Source organism: Apium graveolens, chromosome 1 (genome assembly GCF_009905375.1).
Source record: "Apium graveolens cultivar Ventura chromosome 1, ASM990537v1, whole genome shotgun sequence".
NCBI classification, from domain to species: domain Eukaryota; kingdom Viridiplantae; phylum Streptophyta; class Magnoliopsida; order Apiales; family Apiaceae; genus Apium; species Apium graveolens.
The window spans coordinates 43,999,836-44,006,386 of NC_133647.1; positions in this window are offsets into that span (position 1 = coordinate 43,999,836).

The window sequence follows — 6,551 nt, forward strand, 5'->3', positions numbered from 1 at the left end:
TGTATCTAAGGCATCTATCTTTGTGGCAAGATCAGAATTTTTCCTGAGCTATCTCTTGATGTCAAGCATTGTAGCTTCTGGAAGTTTAGAGTCCATCTTATCAGAAATGCCCTTTTTCATCTCATCAATATCACCTTTGATAGTGTTGACATCTCGAGCATATTGAAAACCTTGGATTTGTTGCAGTTGCAGAGAAGCAAGATGTGCTTGAAGGAGCTTTTTGGTGTTGGCATTTGTGGTGGTTTGAAGAGCAGAATTTTTCTGATTTATTAGTTGAATCAGGGTTGTCTTAAAGTAGTGTTCATCACAGTGCTTTAAAAATGCCCAAGATGGCATGCCTGATCTTGAACTGGAGCCTACTTCTCCCCCTATGTCCAATGGCTATTCATCACTATCTCCACCTTCACCTCTAAAGAATTCTTCTGAACCACCAGTCTCATAATCAACATCACCAGCTGTAGAGGGCAAAGCTGTGATGGCATCATTAGCTCTTAGCATTGACTGTGTGGTGTGCACCAAGTTGAGCATCCTTTCTGCATTGTCATTGCCCTGTTCAGCTAGAAGTTGATATGCTGGAACAGGGTGAGTAAATGTCTCAGCATCAAGGGAGGTAGAATCTATAACAGCTTGAGGTTGCTGAGATAGTCCCTCCCTGTCTGCATCCTGGACATTCATTAACTCACTTGCAATGACATCCACCCTTATAGCTCCTGTACCTGCATTTCTCTCATAATCTCTCTTTTGTTGCATCAAGGTCTCACCTTGCCTCCCTACCCTCACACCCTCACCGTCACCATCTAAGGTGGGACTCCACACACTCTCTTTTGCTAATCCTGAAGAACTGGATTGCATATTTTCACTCTTTTCCTCTCCTTTTTCCTGGGAGCAACCCAGACTCTCACTCATAACACTCTCTTCCCTCAATCCTAGGAGTGATTATACTACCACTAAGTCTTCTACACTTGAAATAATTGATGAAATTTGAAGTTGTGCAACGATACTCGACGGATAAGGGATATCCGTCGGGTTAGCAGTTTGACTATCCGACGGATAAATGCTGTTAAGCTTATCCGCCTGGATACAATTACTACTTGACGGATGAACAATATCCATCGAGAGAGTAGGAATAAATTAGTTAGGAGTGGAAACTATTGTGGACTCTGTGCAGATTGATGAAAATTTTGGCACAGATGTCTCAAGAGTTCCTGAAAGAATTGGCAAGTGAGCCAACAAATCATCCAAAAGATGATGCTCACTTGCACTAGATTTTGGCTTCCCCAACAGAGTTAAAGAAGGGGAATCAGGAATTGATGTGTTGATCATATCCACATCCAGAGAGTTTGTGGGAGAATTTGGTGTTTGGGGTGCTTCTATAACTAAAGATTTTGGCTGTGACTCCACATTTATTGGAGCCACATCAAATTGACTTTGAGAAGATGCAGTGACTGTGTCTTTAGCAATAGTTTGCACAGTGTGTGAACCCTGTGCATCCCCAAGGGTTTTTGGTTTCTACTTTCTTGTATAGGTTTGGGGTGAGATTGTGTCCCTTACCGTTTTGGCTTGTGCTCTTGGCTGAGAACTTTGTTCAATAGTCACATCCTTTTGGGAGGATGCAACTAACAATGAGCTAATTTCCTTATTAAGCACTGCAGTCTGTTGGGAAACTGCAGTGTGGCTAGGCTGGGAAACACTCACCTTTCCAACCTTATCCTTAGGGTTTCTTTGATGTTCACCCTATCCCTCACCTACCTTACCCACCTTCACACTCCCCTCTTTAGATTTGGTGGTTTTTGCAACTAGCATCTTTTGAGAGATACCAGAGGGGGCTTTCTTTGAATTGGATTTAGACATTTTGGATTTGGTAGCTTGGGTAGGCAACTGTTGGGTCATTGACACAGTTGCCATAGCTACACTAGATTGCAAAGAAATTTGTGAGGTTGGAATAGTAGAGACAGATGAACTTACCTCACTTACCTGAGGTGCTTCCATTACAGGGAAATAGAAGAGTGGCACCTCTTTGTGATGGTTTGTCCTGTTCAAATCTACAATAATTCTTCTCTCTTGAACCCAACAATCTAGTTTGTTGGATGGGTTCTCAAGCACAATTCCCTCAGAGAGGTGGTTAGCTAACATCATGAAAAATCTAGCATAGTAAACATTTTTACCCCCTCTTATTTAACTCTCCTAACTTAAATCCCAACTCAAACAAAACAAGATCACTATAGTTAAAGTACTTATCAGTAACTAGCATATAAAGCATGTTAAGCATGGAGATATTGACGGAATCAAAATTACTAATTTTACCAGAGAATACCTTAGTAACTACATTACATAGATAACTCCATTCTTTCCTAAAACCCAACCTCCTAATTTCACTTAACTTAGAAGTAGAGAGTGCATAGTTCATGGAGTTAAGCATATTAACAATGTCAGTGTCCGTGTGTGGTGAAGTTACAGTATTATCAGGAATTTTGAAACATGCTTTAACAACATCACTGTTAATACAGAATTCTTTACCTTTAATAGTGAGTGTGATGGTCTTATCAGTTGAGTTGTACACAGCAGTTGACCACATTTCCTCAACAACCTCACAGAAGATGGTGGGTGATTCTAGCATGGCATAGTTGAGTTTGCAGTTCTTCACAAAATCCATCATTTTGTGGTAGTCACCAGACTGTTGAATCCCCTTGTTCACTAGAGTCGTGAAGTTGTTCTTCTCATAGATGAATCTAGTTTGTGACATGATCTTGACTACTGGTGCCATTGTTAGAGAGTGGAAATTGCCGAGATAGAGATGATAATTGCTTTTGAGAAAGAGAGAATTTAGAGCAGATGATTTGAGAATCATAAAAGAAAGTAATGGAAATGAGTTAAGCGTTTATACTATCTCAAAAATAACTGTCAAAAATAATAAAGTAACCAATAAAAATTGCCCAAAATAGCCGTTTAAAAATAAACTATAAAAATTCCTTCAATTATCCATCGTGTTATATTTATAAACTATAAGTATACTCGATGGATAATGTCAGTGAATTAACGGCTAAGATTCATACAATTCGACGGATGATAATAAATCAGTTATCCGTCGAGTCATAAAATATTCCAGAAAAATAATTGATTTTATTAATAAAATGTATACCGACAAATGATCAAACTCGATGGATAGTGATCATCCGTCGAGATGTAAATTTTGACTTAGCCAAAATTTCATCTATGACTGAAAAATCAATTAAATTTATAGCTACATTACAACTTGCAAACAATCTATAAGGATTCAAGAGAAATTTAGCATACCTAACTCACTTACCAACCTTGAAAAGGTGGATTCATCCAGTGGCTTGGTAAATATATCTGCAAGCTGCTTTTCACTTGGAACAAAGTTTAGTTCCACAGAACCATAAATTACATGTTCCCTTATGAAGTGGTACTTGATGTCTATGTGCTTTGTTCTTGAATGTTGCACTGGATTTTCAGTGATGGCAATTGCACTTGTGTTATCACAGAAAATAGGAATTCTTTCCACTTGCAGACCATAGTCTAGCAATTGGTTTTTCATCCACAAAATTTGTGCACTGCAATTGCCAGCATCAATGTATTCAGCTTTAGTTGTTGAGGTAGAAACTGAATTTTGCTTTTTACTGAACCAAGACACAAGCTTAATTCCCAGAAATTGACAGGTTCCTGTTGTACTTTTTCTATCAATTCTACAACCTGCATAATCTGCATCTGAATAACTAGTTAGATCAAAACCAGAATCTCTAGGGTACCAAATGCCAAGTTTTGGTGTTCCCTTGAGATATCTGAAAATTCTCTTAATAGCTAATAAGTGAGATTCTCTAGGATCAGCCTGAAATCTAGCACACAAATATGTAGCAAACATTATATCTGGCCTACTAGCTATTAAGTATAGAAGTGAGCCAACCATGCCCCTATAACTTGAAATATCCACAGACTTTTCAGTAATGTTTAATTCAAGCTTAGTTGCAGTGGCCATGGGAGTTTTTGTAGATGTGCAATCCATTAGATCAAACTTCTTTAAGAGATCATAAATGTATTTAGTTTGACTAATGAATATTCCATCACTAACTTGCTTAACGTGCAGACCAAGAAAGTAAGTTAGTTCTCCCATCATACTTATTTCATACTTACTTTGCATCAATTTGGAAAATTTTTGCAAAGTTTTTCATCTGTAGAGCCAAAAATAATGTCATCTACATAAATTTGAATAAGTATACTAGAACCATTAACATTTCTAAATAAAAGAGTTTTGTCTACAGTACCTCTAGTGAAGTGATTCTCTAAAAGAAACTTTGACAAAATGTCATACCAGGCTATAGGTGCTTGCTTCAGTCCATAAAGTGCTTTCAACAGATAGTAAACATATTCTAGAAAATTTGGATCTTCAAAACCAGGAGGCTGACTGACATAGACTTCCTCCTCCAAATCTCCATTCAGAAAGGCACTTTTGACATCCGTTTGATAGACTTTGAAATTGGCATGGGCTGTATAGGCTAAGAAGATTCTGATGGCTTTAAGTCTTGCAACAGGAGCAAATGTTTCATCAAAATCTATTCCTTCTTATTAACAATAGCCCTTAGCAACCAATCTAGCTTTGTTCCTAACTACTATGCCATTTTCATCCGTCTTGTTTCTGAATACCCATTTGGTGTCTATTGGATTCTTTCCTTTAGGCTTGGGCACCAGCTTCCATACTTTATTCCTCTCAAATTGGTTTAGCTCCTCCTGCATAGCTAAAATCGAATCAGGATCCAACAAAGCTTCTTCTACCTTCTTTGGTTCTTCCTTGGAAAGAAAGCTGTTGTATAGACATTTTTCTTGAGTTGCTCTCCTTGTTTGAACTCTAGAAGATACATCACCAATGATGAGCTCAAAGGGGTGATCCTTTGTCCATTTCCTTTGTTGAGGTAGATTAGCTCTAGATGAAGAGGCCTCATTGTTGTATTGATGTGTGATTGAGTTTTGATTATTAGAAACTCCCCCTGAGTTAATGGATCTTTGATTTGAGAAAGGGGAACTTTCTGTAAGTGATCTATTCTGATTCTAGCTTCTTTTGATGACTCGACGGATGGTGAATTTTGAGTACCGACGGATGACGCTGGTTGTCTCCCGATGGATAAAGCAGATTGCCTCCCGACGGATGAAGCATTTTGCAACTCGACAGATGTTGAATTTTGTGCTTCATTGGTAGTGGATTTTTCTGCATTATCCTTTGATACCATTTCTTGATCACTTTCATCATCACTGTCATCACTAACCATCTCCACATTGTCAAATTTGAGGCTCTCATAGTAATCTCCATCTTGCAGTCCTTCAATCTTTTTATCATCAAACACAACATGTATTGATTTCACAACAATGTTGGTTCTTAGATTGTAGACTCTATATGCTTTACCAATAGCATATCCAACAAAAATTCCTTCACCTGCTTTAGCATCAAACTTCCATTTCCGATCAGTTTGATTTCTTAAGATATAACATTTGCAGCCAAAGACATGAAGAAAATTTAAAGTTGGCTTCTTGTTCTTGAACAATTGATAGGGAGTCATGCATTTTGCTTGATTAACAAGAGAAATATTCTGAGTGTACCATGCAGTATTTACAGCTTCAGCCCAGAAATATGTTGGTAACTTAGACTCTTCACGCATTGTCCTGGCAGCTTCAATAAGTGATCTGTTCTTCCTTTCTACTACTCCATTTTGTTATGGAGTTCTTGCTGCTGAAAACTCATCTCTTGACAGAATTCTTGAACTCAGTTCCATTATCACTCCTGATTCTTCTAACTTTGAAATTAGGATGATTATTGACTTGGCGTATGCGATTGATGATGATTTCACTAGCCTCATCTTTAGATTTTAGGAAATATGTCCAAGAGAACTTTAAGAAATCATCTACAATTACTAGGCAAAATCTTTTCCTTGAGATGGATAACATATTGACTGGTCCAAACAAATCCATGTGTAGCAGTTGCAAAGGTTCTTCAATTATTGAATCAAGCTTTTTCCTGAATGATGCTTTGATCTGCTTTCCTTTTTGGCAGGCATCACACAATCCATCCTTAGAAAACTCCACTTGAGGAATGCCTCTAACCAGTTCTTTCTTTACAAGTTCATTCATGGTCTTGAAGTTTAAATGGGATAGCTTCTTGTGCCATAGCCAACTTTCATCTTGACTTGCTTTACTGAGAAGACAAGTAACAGATTCTGGATTTGATGAGTTGAAGTCAGCTAGGTACATATTTCCTTTTCTCACACCAGTAAGAACCACTTTGTTGCTCCTCTTGTTAGTCACAACACAGGCTTCTGAGCGGAAAGGTTACTGAGTTGCCTTTATCACAAAGCTGGCTGATACTCAACAAATTATGCTTGAGACCATCCACTAAGGTAACCTCCTCAATGATGACATTGTCTTTTAAAATCAAGCCATATCCCACAGTATAACCCTTTCTGTCATCTCCAAAAGTAATATTTGGGCCAGCTCTCTCCTTGAACTCTGTGAGCAGGGTAGAATCACCAGTCATGTGTCTTGAACAA